General features: G+C 51.0%; 1 protein-coding gene across 1 annotated transcript in view; it reads right to left on the reverse strand.

Moving 5' to 3' along the window:
• Nucleotides 1-12,699, reverse strand: part of DENND2A (DENN domain containing 2A) — a 106,936-nt gene extending 94,237 nt beyond the window's left edge. The window contains exon 1 of the mRNA XM_039234047.1: nucleotides 12,518-12,699. The gene's annotated coding sequence lies outside the window, so the exon portion shown is untranslated. The remainder of the gene's footprint in view (nucleotides 1-12,517) is intronic.
• Nucleotides 12,700-13,541: the final 842 nt, after the last annotated feature.

The following is a 13,541-nucleotide window of genomic DNA, read 5'->3' on the forward strand; positions in this document are numbered from 1 at the left end:
TTCTTTCTTTCTTTCTTTCTTTCTTTCTTTCTTTCTTTCTTTCTTTCTTTCTTTCTTTCTTTCTGAGACAGAGAGAGAGAAAGAATCCCAAGCAGCGATGCGGGGCTCTATCTCAGGAACCATGAGATCATGACCTGAGTCGAAATCAAGAGTCGGACGTTTAAACTGAATGAGCCACTCAGGTGTCCCTGCTTTTTCTTCTTTTATAAAAAGATAAATGAATAAATACAGTGTTCAGAGCTCCCCTGCCCTATACCAGGGAGGGAAAAGAGACTCCGTGTTAGCAGGTTAAAGGAAATGAGCTGGAGACTGAAGGTAAGATAGAACTTGAGATAGAGAATCAGAAAGAAAGACAGAGACTGAGAACTGAAGAGACGGGGAAAGAATGGTACTGAAACACGGAGAGGAGAGACCCAGCAAGAACCCACCCAGACACAGACAGAGAGGGCGGCTCCGATGGGTGACACTCAGACGCCTCTCCACTGGATGGGGCATCCGGGTGATCAGCTGTTTTTGCAGCTGAAGTGTACGTAAACGAAATACATTGCCCAGGAGTTTATCATGGGCGAGGGGACAGCTAGACTACCCTGTCGGCAAATACTCCTGCGCTTCAGCGAATTGGGACTTCCCCGTCCCCACACTTCTGTTCATATTCTTTCCCTCAGCTGTCACCCTCCCTTTTCTTTGCTATGATATTCCACCAAGCCCTCAAAATCTAGTTTGAAATTTCCATAAAACCTACTGTGACTACCCCAAACTGAAGTTCTTTCCCACTCTTCTGAATTTCTACAGCAGTTATTAACTTACCTACATTTGGTCATCTAACTAAGTGTGCATCTACCATTATTTAATACATTTTACTCAAGGTCCACATGTTTGCTACTTCCAACTGCAGTAATGAATGAATGGCTAACATTTATTGAACATTTACTGGGGCGCCTGGGTGGCTCAGTTGGTTGAGCGTCCGACTTCGGCTCAGGTCATGATCTCACAGTTTGTGGGTTTGAGCCCTGCGTTGAGCTCTGTGCTGACGGCCAGCTCAGAGCCTGGAGCCTGTTTCCAATTCTGTGTCTCCCTCTCTCTCTGACCCTCCCCTGCTCACACTGTCTCTAAATCTCTCATAAATTAAAAAAAAAAATTTTAAGTTTTTTTTTTTTTAAATATTGAGCATTTACTATTCTCCAGGCAAGATTCTACGTGGATCGTTTCATTGAATCCTCACATGAACCCTACTATTGCCTCCCCTGTACAGATGTGGAAACTGAGGCCTGGAGGGAATAACTTTTTCCCAAGGCTGCATGCATGCTGAATGAATCCAGCTTGTCAGATTCAAAAGTCCAGTGCCTGACACCCAAATAGATGCCTGGCAGGGGTGGGGGGGACAGGGGACAGGCCTTCCCCTCCTGGATACAGAGTAGATACTTGGTAAATTGTTGCGATTGGATTTTATTCCAAGTACCCGGGACCTACGCTCTCTCCTACGTCCCCTCCATCCCCTTCCTGCCCTCCACGAACACCCTGGCACCGAGGCACTGCCTGGCCCTCCCATCCGCTTCCAGAAGCAGCCCTCAGGCTGCCATTTTGTGACTTGTTTTCCCTGTGAATGCTCTCCCGTTCATTTTAACCTGACCTCATATAACAGTAATACTGAGGAGAGGCAGGGCCCTAGCCAGTCTGTCCCGGCCGCTGAGCATCTGGAGAGCCCCGGTCCTGTGTCCCCCGGGCCGGCCGCTCACACCACACCATGAAGCAGCCACTTGAAGGGATGCACCTGAAAGGCACATCTTCTTTGCTTCCTGACACCCACCTCTGGCTCCAGCTGTGCTGCCCCAACTCCTCACTTTCCCACCTCCTCTCTCTCTCTCTAATTCCTACCCTCCTCTTTCTTTCCTCCCCCTCAGACCCTTTCCCACCCTCTTTTGCTGGCTTCTGTTCTCTTTCTTTCCATGAGCAGAGAGTTTCCAGCTTGGCTCCTGGCCAGCACATTTGGACAAAAGGCAGCAATCTTAGAGGAAGACGTCATCTCGCATCCCCTTTCCTGAGCCCAGAGAGGGAGAAGGGGGCCCAGGCCTCTCTGCCACAGCTCCCTGTTCTGGGAAAGGCCTTGAGAGATGGGCCTTGCAAAGAGTTTGCAAACAGACCGAGGTTCAAATTCCAATTCTGCCACTTGAGGCTGTGGGACCTGGGATAAGTTACTTTTCAAAGACTTAGTCCTCTCCTCTGTAAAACTGTGATAATTGTAAGGATTGAATGAGAATGCACCCCTAAAGCTTTCAGCACAGCCCATGTCCCATAAAAAGTGCTCAACACGTATCTTCTGTAATAAAGCGAGCTTAACTTTGCCAAATAATACAAATAGGAGTCATAATACAGAAGCTTGTATGGATGATAATAATACCACCTCCTCAACTCATCTGCAGGGCTACACGGGGCTACTTGACCCAGCCCCAGAGGTCTGCAAGTGTGGTAAAGCTGCAAAATACGCCCAAGCATGGAATTGCTGTTACAGGGTAATCTGTGTCAGTTGGTTTTGACATTGGAAGGGGAGCTGACCCCTTTTCCTTTTCAGTAGGAACCAGGACGTGCTCAAGCTCAGCTTCAGAGCTGGATTTGTAAGTAGGCGGAGCCCACTGTGATCAGCATCCCCACTCCCTTCCCCCTCTGTGTTCTGGCTCCCTGAACCCAGGGACCCTGGCTCTGTTTGTTTACTATCTGTGCCTGGTGTTTGGTACTTGCAAGTTGTGCAATGCCTGGGAACATGTTCCTTTTTATTTAGCTAGGTTTTGAGATATGGGAAATGGTCTTTCCCCTATGACTTTATTTAGTTCATTTGGGCCAGCATGGATAGGATTTGAATCAGTAAGATGAATCAAAGAGCCGAGTACAGTAGGCTGCGTGAGGTGCTGGGTGGTGGTGGGGGGGGGGATGTTGGGAAATACACAAGCATATGGGACAGTCCCTGCCTCTTAAAGAGGAATAACAGCTGTAAACCCAATCGGCCAAACGGCAATAAAAGATTGCAGTTGTTCACGACAAAAAGACAAGATCAGTCCGGGGGATGCCTGACATACAGTTCAAGAATCACAACATGAAGTTGGTTTCAGGCCTAAATTTGAACTATGGTGGTGGATGTTACCAAACAAATACAAAGTGGAGGAATGCGGAGGTGGGCGATGGAAATCAGAAGAGCCACAGACTTCCTGGAAGAAGAGGTCAGATGTGGTGGCCCTTATGACCACACTGGGTTCCGATAGCTGGGAAAGGAGAGAGTTGCAGGTGAGGCAAGAGCAAGAAGGTGCACTCCGGCCTGGGACACAGGGACCGCTCAGGCATGTGCTGGGAGCCGGGAGCAGATGGGATGGTTGGTGGTTTACACTTGGGATGTCCTGAAAGGAAGGAGGAGGAGTTACGACTTGCTGGGAAAATAAAGAGGCTACGTAATGAATATATGCTCTCTTTTGGACCCGAGGGAGACACAGAATCTGAAGCAGGCTCCAGGCTCTGAGCTGTCAGCACAGAGCCCGACGCGGGGCTTGAAAACTCACAAACCGTGAGATCAGTATCTGAGCTAAAGTCAGATGTTTAACCAACGGAGTCACCCAGGAGCCCCACTGACTCAGTTTCTTTTTATGTTTCCTTATCTGGGCCTTCTGACTAGACAGTGGTAGGACATAGGCATTGGGCTTCTTTTTATTCCTCTGCAGTGCCTAACCCACACTAGGCTACTATGGGTGAGGTACAAATGCTTGTTGAATAAGAAAAAGAGGGACGCCTGGGTGGCTCAGCCGGTTAAGCGTCCGACTTTGGCTCAGGTCATGATCTCACGGTTAGGTTTGTGGGTTCGAGTCCCGCATTGGGCTCTGTGCTGACAGCTAGCTCAGAGCCTGGAGCCTGCTTCAGATTCTGTGTCTCCCTCTCTCTCTGACCCTCCCCTGCTCACACTGTCTCTCTCTCAGAAATTAAAAAAAAAAATTAAAAAAGAAAAAGTATCAATGAAGATTTCCTTTTCTAAAGAGAATTAGAATAACCAAAAGCTTATGGTGTCTCAGGTGGGGAGGCAATATGCAGAGGACTGGACAAAGGTGTGGCTGGGACACCAGCCAATCAGAATTGGCCTCATGGTTAACCCTGTAATGGCTGGATCTGGGGCGGTTGGGGTTCCCAGGAATGCGGGACACTGGGAGCTCTGGGCAGGGACTGCCTACTAAGCAGTTCAGAAGCATTAGGCATTCTCACAAGTGGACAGATGTATCAGTGCACGTCAGTTCTACATCAATCTTGACCTTGGTCAGGGGTGTCACGTAATTAGGGAGCTAAAGAACAGTGAACTGGCCACTGGCTGCTTCATTAGGGTAAGGTCTCAGCAGAGGGTTAGGGAAGGAGGCCAGATTTCAGGGACTTGGGGCGTGGCTGGTGGACCTGCCCCAGGGGCTCTTCCAGCCGCCCAGTCTCCCCGTCCTGAGACCCCTTCCTTCTCTTTTCCTCCAGGAGGTTGGCAGCTTGAACCTGGAAGAGGAACGAAAAGCTGCATCTCCCTCCGCTCTGCCCCAGGCCCAGGATCTGGGTCGCCCCATGCTCAGGGGGAAGGAGAGCCTCTCGTGGCCATCCCTCGGCACGCACGGCTGGGATCGCCAAGTCTCCATGTTTAGGGAGGCATCAGGGGGTTAATTTTCCCTGACGTTTTTCCACCCCATTAGATGCACCAGTTTAGCTGAAGGGTAAACAGAGAGCACTGGTCCCTTTTTGATGTCCTGGGAGCCTGTGTGTGTTTGTTGTGTTTGCTGCCTGTCACCAACACAGATGGTGAAATGGACCAGATGTAAAGGATGACAGCGGCCACAAGACGCGGGGGTTGGATGACCACACACTTCATTCCACATCTGAACCACTCTCACCCACAAGTCAGAGTCTTAAGGAGAGGGCCCCCTGTGCCCCCAGAGAGCTGGAGACATATCCTGGCAGAGCCCTGGCAGGCTGCTTGGAGAAGTTCCTGTGTCTCCCCAGTCTCCACCCAGAGCAAGTCTGTGGCTGAGAAGCTGGCCTGCTCCAGCAGGCAGGTTCTAAATCTCAGCCCCCTCCTCCCCCGTCAGCCCTGCCCAGTGATCCTATCAGTGCTCTGAGGCTTCTCCCCCAAATCACATCTCCCCCCGCCATGCAAGGTTAGTTTGAATCCCGATTTGCTAATCCCATACAAATGCCTTTGCCTGGTCATCCAGGGAGGTTGAGCCTGTAATTCGTAGGGACATAGAAGCACAGATAAAATTATAGACGTGCTCTGCTTTTTTTTTTTTTTTTAATATTTTTAATTATTTCTGAGAGAGAGAGACACAGTGTGAACAGGGGAGGATCAGAGAGAGAGACACAGAATCTGAAACAGGCTCCAGGCTCTGAGCTAGCTGACAGCAGAGAGCCCGACGCGGGGCTCGAACCCACGAACAGTGAGATCATGACCTGAGCCGAAGTCGGAGGCTTAACCGACTGAGCCACCCAGGTGCCCCAGAAGTGCTCTGCTTTTATGGTTCCAATTTGCTGAGTAAAGGCAGTCAGTGATTTTTTTTTCCATGGTGAGCTGGGGGTAGGAAGGGACAGAAGTATCTGTCTCCTCTGACTCCTTTAGTGGGAATGAGAAGTTCACATGCAGCACCAGGTTATCCACCTGACCCGTCCTCCTTCCCTGGGCTTCAGGCTCTACTCCAGGGGGCTAAGAAAGGCAGGAGGGCAGAGGGATGGTACAAACACATGTCTGCTATGTCAATGCCCCTGGACCAGCAGGGAGAATGGACAGATAATGGCTAACTCTCACCCTTTCCCAGGATGCCTGCAAGTGGCAGTTTCCAGGTATAGTCCCTGGGTAGGCCTGTTGTAGATCAATTAACAACTTATCCTTTTTTTTAAGTTTATTTATTTATTCTGAGAGAGAGAGAGAGAGAGAGAGGCAGAGAAAGAGGGAGAGAGGGAGAATCTCAAGCATGATCCGTGCTGTCAGCACAGAGCCCAATGCAGGGTTCAAACTCATGAAACTGTGAGATCATGACCTGAGCTGAAATCAAGAGTCAGCTGCTTAACTGACTGAGCCACTCAGGTGCCCCAACAACTTATCTTAAGTGCTCCCTTTTTACTTTCAAAGTGGCCCAGTTCGTATATTATGGTTGCCCAATCCATTCCCCATAGAGAATTTGCAGAGAACTTGGTGCTAACTCAAACACAACCCTGACTACATCTTCTTTCCTGAGAAGCAAGGAAGAACGAGGGAGAAAAAGGGAGGTACTTTAGATTATTGCACTGGGTTGACTCTCGTGTGTAACCCACCCCATCCATTCCAGGTTCCCGTCTACACAAAACGTGGAATCCTGATTACGCGAGATCGAGGTTCTGGGAACATGAAAGTGACAGCAAGAGATAAAAATTAAGATGGTTTGTTGGATAACGAACCATAAAACATAAAAAAAATCTCTTAGAAATCATAATGTTAATATGATTGACAATTGAATCTAACTTTTAAAAATTGAATCTAACTCAAAATAGTAGATTGCCTCTATGAATGTACCACACTATTAATTTTAGTTTTCGTATTAACTTAAATGAAACTCAGAGTAAATTCAGTGGGGGAACTGGGGTGGTAACACTTGGGTTAAGGGAGAGAGAGGTAATAAATCGTTTTACAATTTTTTTAAGGTGGAGCATCAGGATCTCATTTTTAAATTATACATCACTGGGCATAAATATATTCAATACCCATTTGGCTTTGGAATCTATTTCAATCTAGCAATTGCACTTCTGGGAATTTGTGTTACAGAAATATTGCAACAATGCCCCAGAGTGTGTGTAGTGGCTAAACTCACAGCAACCAATGGCTCAAAAAGAGGTAATTTGTTAAACAAATGAAGGCAATCCACACAAAGCAACCCTAGGACAGTGTAGGTCCTGCATGGAATTATTCTCACACCAAGGGTTCAATTATGAACAAAGAAACATAGGCAAAGAAAAGACAAGTTTGGGGCGATTTGGGATATATACCAAACAGGGATTGCCTTTGAGGAGGGAGACAGCATGCGGCAAATTTTCATTTTTCATCTTATTCTTTTTTCTTATTGCTTAAATGCTTTACAGTAAATATAACTTTCACAGTTTACATAGAAAGATCTATGTATATGTAAAAGTATGTGTATGAATGTAATCTTAAAACTTTACAGTATGCTTTTTAGGAAAGAAAAACCACCAAAGGAAATGCATTTGATACTATGTTTGCACTGGTCTGACAAGCTCTCCTGATGAGACGCACAGACCCCAGAAGGCCTGGGTACCACGGAAAAGTGGCCCCTGTCACAACTTCCTGTCCTGACCCCACTCCAGCTCGATCCTGCTCTCATCTCCTTCTGCAGGGAGCCATGGAACCTCTTCGTTCCCCACTATTGAGGGAAGCTAACCTCTTCCCTGAGCTTGCCATGAAGGTGACTCACCCCCTCCTTCCTTCAGGCCAGGGAGAAAAAATGGTAACAGTTTTTGGCAGTTCAGCCTATAAGAAAAGGGGGGGGGGGTCTGGGGCTCACCCCTCTTCAGGTCAACTGCAGGCCAAGGATGGATGCATCAAAGGGAAGCCAAAGGCAGAGCAATTCTGGACCGCAGCTGGCAAAGGGCTTAACTTCCAGGCAAGCCGAGAATCGACAGGATGCATTTTTTTTGCCCAGATCAGTCAATGATCTTGACACAAGGGTAAAAGATGGTATGACTCTGGTTTCCCAACATACTGTGCCTTTGGACATCCCATGTAGAAAACTGAGCTAATCACTCGCCTTAGTTCCTGACACTGACTTCTCTCCTATAATTAAAGGAGTAGATGTGTCTGTCAGCCTTTCTGTTGGGTAGCCAGTATGTGTGTGTGTTGGGGGAGGGGGGGAATGTTTAAAGATCACCTAGGGTACCTATGGTGGCCATCTGCCTCTGTGGAGGAAGAAGAGTCCATGCCTGGACACAGGAGACTGGGTATGACACAACCTTGGTCACTCTTGAGTACCTGTGAGACATTCCATGGGTCCTCAGGAAGCAAAAAAGAAGGGGCTAGGGTTCCAGAGATCATAAAGGAAGCTGAGTCAACGTTGCCTACAGCCAAAGAAGCAACTGCCTGCAAGGTGTATTCGAGTGTTATCGGGAAAGTCATTGAGCCTCAAAATATTTCCCCTATTATCCTGCCAGAGTTGCTGAATTCAACCCTTAGAGATGCATTCCTTTTGATTAAGACTTTATGGATGTTCCATTGCAAACTGCTTTTCCCGGCTTCTTCCCAATCTAGAAGACATGGGTTAGAAAACAAATACACTTGAAGTGTCTACATGAGGAAAGTACAAAGTACCCAGAACTCAGAGGCTCAGCACCCAAGAAAGTAGACTTATTTGGGTTCCTAGCAAAGAGAGAAAGTTACCAACGCTTTTCAGGCTGAGCTAAGTGCAGCACTGCATACAGCTGGATTAGATCTAACAGCAGGAACCTTGTGATTATGCTTTTAGAGTTTCTATTTTTATTCATTTTTAATTTTTAAACATTTATCTATTCTGAGACAAAGAGAGAGCAGGGGAAGGGCAGAGAGAGACAGAGAGAGAGAATCCCAAGCAGGCTCTGCACTGCCAGCACAGAGCCCCATGCGGAGCTCAAACTCACACACCTTAAACCGTGAGATCATGACCTGAGCCAGAACCAAGAGTCGGATGCTTAGCCAACTAAGCCACCCTGGCGCCCCAAGATTTTCTACTTTTTAAAAAAGATACTTCAGGGGCGCCTGGGTGGCTCAGTCGGTTAAACATCCGACTTCGGCTCAGGTCATGATCTCACGGTTCTTGGGTTTGAGCCCCGCGTCAGGCTCTGTGCTGACAGCCAGCTCAGAGCCTGGAGCCTGTTTTGGATTTTGTATCTCCCTCTCTCTCTGACTCTCCCCTGCTCATGCTGTCTCTCTCTCTCAGAAATAAATAAAACATTTTTAAAAATTTAAAAAATACTTCATATACACACAAAGCTTCACATAAATGTGTCTGCCACCAGCTTTCTTATCTGTGTCTGTTCAAGCTGGCTTTAAACCCTGATGTTGAAGGCTCATCAGCTTTTTATTTTATTATGAGTAATAGGCTTCCTAACTAAATTTTATGGGGTCCTTGCTTTTGGGATCTGAAGTTTCTGTCCCCTGCTCTAAGAAACCCTGTATGTGATTGTTTATGCCACTCTCAACCTTGGCTGTAGCTTAAAGCCACCTGTGACCTTTCAAAAATAGCGATGCCCAGGGTCCATTCTCAAAGATTTTTATTTAATCTCTTTAGGGTGGGCCCAGGCAGCTGTTCTTTTTTAAAAAAAATGCCCCCCCAAATCATTTAAATGTGTGCTCTCTCTCTTTTTATGTTTGTTTATTTGTGAGAGAAAGAGCACAAGCAGGGGAGAGGCAGAGACAGAGAGAGGGAGACACAGAATCTGAAGCAGGCTCTAGGCTCTGAGCTGTCGGAACAGAGCCCAACGCAAGGCTCGAGCCCATGAACAGGGAGATCATGACCTGAGTTGCAGTCAGACACTTAACTGGCTGAGCCACACAGTGCCCCTAAAACACATGCCCCTAAATGTGTGTTTCAAGGGGGCACCCCCAGTTACAGATGTTAAGAAACTGTGATGGGGGCTAGGGGAGCAGAATCTCACACCTACTCCATGCTAATTCAAGACCTCTGAAATTAGCAAGAAATGGTTTCACCAGCAGCAATGCAAGACATGGATTCTGCAGGCTGCGTCCTTCTGCAGAAAGTGAAGGGCAGGGCTCAGCCAGGGGACCCGTGGCTGAGTCTGCAGAACCTGCCAGCTCTGGGCCTGCACTCCCTGTTCTCCTGTGATATTCCTGGTGCTGCAGCAAACAAGATTCCCACCCGCTCCGGTGAATCTCTGGTCTCCTGAATCCCACCCTTTTGCTACTGCTGAGAAGCAGGCTTAACATCAGGTCTAAAAGCACAAAGACTTGGACCACAGTGGAGGTACGGGTGGCGGGGGTGGGGGGGGGGTGGAGAAGTCTCCTTGCCCATCTGACCAGATTCCTCAAATGCTGCCCCCACTCCCTGTTTCTCTTTTGGCCAGGATTTCTGGATGCACACTGCCTTACCAGACCCTTCAGCAGACCAGAGTCTCTGCCTGCCAGCCTGGGGACTGTTCTATGACTCGCCCAGGGTGCTTGCTCTCTACATTCATCAAAGCCCATGTCAATCTCTTCCTACACTTGAGACCTCGGGCTCCGCTGCGTACACTCCCTGGGCCCCAGCTGCCCACAGCCTGCGCTGCCGCTCCGAAGCCCACAGAAATGCAGTATGTTCCCAAGTCAAAACAGGAAGATGGTATAGAGAGATAGTCGTGCAGAATTTTGTCTTCCCATCTTTTGTGACACCAACAACGGACATTTTTTTTTCTCTATGTCACTCTTTGGTCTTCACACAAGGTTCCTCATGACGAATTCCCTGTTGAGATCATTCCAGGAAAAATTGTGTTCTGAAAATTAATTTGTAAGCTTTCTGTTGTCCAAACTCCAAAACTGTGCAATCCAGTGTATTTTTGTTTGTCTCGAAGCTGCCAGGAACTTTAGAGCCAAATTCGTTGTCCAAGTGTTGTAATCTGCTAAACTCGGGCCATTCAAAATATCCATTCCTTTTGCTTTGCTTTGTTTTCTCCTGTGCTTTTCGGCACATCGTTTTGGTCTAGGTTACCTCACCTGGGCCAGGCACCAGGGTCCAACCTCTTAATCTCTTAGATCCAGCCACCCTGTCTCAACACTGCCATCCTGGGTGCATCAGTAATTCTGGCCTGCGCACTGCGAGGCCGCGGCCACATTCCCCTCCAGACCTCCGCCCAGCAACCACAGCGAGCTTTCTAGGACAGAATCTGAACCCAGCTGCAGTGAGACCCTCCTCCCCTCTGGGGGCACACTGGGAATTCTCCCCACACTTACCCGCCCCCTCCCTCCCTCCCTCTTGGTGACTTTCTGTTCCCTCAGCTTGAAACCTTTCTGTTCCCTCAGCTTGAAACCGCCATCCCTGCTTTGTTTTCTTGCTGAAGAGCTTTTCAGCGGCTCAGTCCCAGTATTACCTACTCTGCGGGTCTCCCCTGTTCTGGGTGGCCCAGCTCTGGGTTCCCCTAGCACACAGCACTCACAGCCAGGCCAGCCCAGGACCGGTTTTAATTTTTTTTTTTTTAAGATTTTATTTTTAAGTAATCTCTACATCCAACGTGGGGCTTGAAATCACAACCCCGAGATCAAGAATCTCGTGCTCTACCGACCGAGCCAGCCAGGCGCCCCTGGTTTTAATTTTTCTGACTATCCAACTAGGATGGTGAGTTCTGGAAGGAAGAGAGCTCTCTTATTCATCACTGTGTTTGTTCCTAACGCCCAGCACAGAGCTGTTAAGTGAATGATTACACAACACAGGGAGGCTTCAAATCTTCCCAATAAAAGCCCTGAAGGCCGTCCTCTCCCATCGGTCTTCCTCAAAACCAGTCACTGTTTGCCCTTAACTTCTCGGACTTCTGCTCCATCTAAGCAGCCCACCCAAGACTTTCTCCACCACTCTGCTGTGTTCAATATTTGATGATGCAAGCAGAAAGGATTTTGTTCTTTTATGTTGTAACCACCAAGGGCGTAAGAGTCTGATACCAAAATTTCGGTAGAGTTCCTTTTATAAGGCTACTACCCCGGAAGCGTTGTTGCCCAAGTGGTTGGGGGCGTCAGAGAAGTCCCACCCCTGAAGCCCATCCCCACACCAGCTGGGACTCCGCTTGCCGCTTCTCCAGCGCCCAGCTGGTTAGGGCAGAGGTCACTGCACTGCTCTTTCCCCAGCCTTGCCCTGCCCAGCTTCGCCACCGGCACCCCTGCAGGAAAGGACCCCACCGCTGAACCTTGACCCTCCTAAGTATCACTGTCCCCCGTGTTAAGGGACCCCCCCCCAGCTCCATCTGCTCCCAACTCTATCCTTAGGGGAAAAGTGGGAGAGCTACGATCATTGAATCATCTTGACCATCCTGCTTTCCCAAGACTGCAGATTCTGACCACAGTTGGGGGGTGCGGGGTGAGGGGGGCGGTCTCGGCCGCTCACCCCAGTGGATTCTTTCTCTACACACACACACACACACACACACACACACACACACTCCCTCTCTCTCTCTCTTTCTCTCTCACTCACGCCCCCTGGGACCCAGCTCTGCCCAGTTTCTGCAGGTCTCCGAAGCGCGGGACGACGGCTTCCCCACTCGGCCCTGAACGTCACGCCGAGCCCCCGAAGGCCGTGTGGCCAGCACTTTGCTCAAGTCCCACAGGTCGGGCTGCAGCGCCCCAGTCCCCACGTCCGCACACGGGAAACCCAGTTTTCGGTCCGCCAAGAGCCGCTTCCGAGCCCCGGGCTGGGGCAGCTCCCGCCGTCCCCTCCCTTCTCCCCGCCCGCCCCCCCGCGTCCCCCTCCGCGGCGCCCCCCGCCCCGCGCGTCCCCTCCTCGGTCCCCCGGCCCAGCCCTACCTCCCGGCGGGCCGCGGCTCCGCGGGCTCCGAGGCGCTGCTCGGGGGCGCCCGGGCGGGCGGGGGCGGCGGGCGGCGGGGGCCCGGGGCGCCATGGCCCGCAGCCCTCCGCCCTGGTGTCGGCCGGGCCTCTCCCGGCGCCGGGCGAGCCGCGCGCCCTCCGCTCGCGTGCCCGCCGCCCGGCCGCCGCTGTGCGCGAGTGCAGGGCGGGCTCGGCCGGCTGCCGCGTCCTCCCCGCCGGGCCGCGCGCCCCGCCGCCGCCGCCCCCCGCGCGCCGCCGCTCCAGTGAGCTCATCCGCAGCTGGCGGGCGCCCGGCCCGTTGCCACGGCAACGCCTCTCCCAGGGCCGCGCGGACTCAGCGGCTCCCGTAAACAGGACCTTCTGCCGGACTCTTCCCCTCGCCTTTTTTTTTTTTTTTTTTTTTGGGTGGGTTGGGGGGTGTGGGGTAGGGCGACGGCGGCTTAACCCTTTCTTCGCTGGAGACCGAGCGGCGCGGCGTTCTCCGTCTCCGCCAGGCCCGGGATCTATTGGCGGCGCGGTGCGCGCGCTGGCGGCCGAGACCCTGAGACACCCGCACGGAAGCGGCGGCGACGCTCCCGGCCCCCCCGCCACCCCCACCCCCGCCCAGTTCGCTCCGGTCGCCTAACGCGTTTATGGGGTACCTACTACGGGTCGGGCGCGGCGCTGGGGTCTGGGACGCCCCCAGGCAACGAGCCGGCCGCCTCTCCTGCCCCGTGCAGCTTGCAGGCTGGCTGGGGCACCGACCACCGGGACACAGGCAATAAAAGCCCGGGGGCGGGGTGGGGGGCGACCGCGGGGCACAAGGTTTCCCAAGCCGGGCGAGGAGGGGAGTCAGGAAAAGCTTCCCAGAGGAGACAGGACTTTATCGTGTCCACTGCCCCCACTCACGTAGGGCAAGCGAGGAACACAGATCGCATGAGTTAGGACTGCCGAAGGAGAAGTACACGCGAAAATGCTGGGGGCTTCCCGTGCTGAGGATAATGGGGGGCCACGGAAGGTTTTT

This window comes from Hyaena hyaena, unplaced genomic scaffold, assembly GCF_003009895.1.
Source record: "Hyaena hyaena isolate Hyena2069 unplaced genomic scaffold, ASM300989v1 scaffold_82, whole genome shotgun sequence".
Taxonomy (NCBI): Eukaryota; Metazoa; Chordata; class Mammalia; order Carnivora; family Hyaenidae; genus Hyaena; species Hyaena hyaena.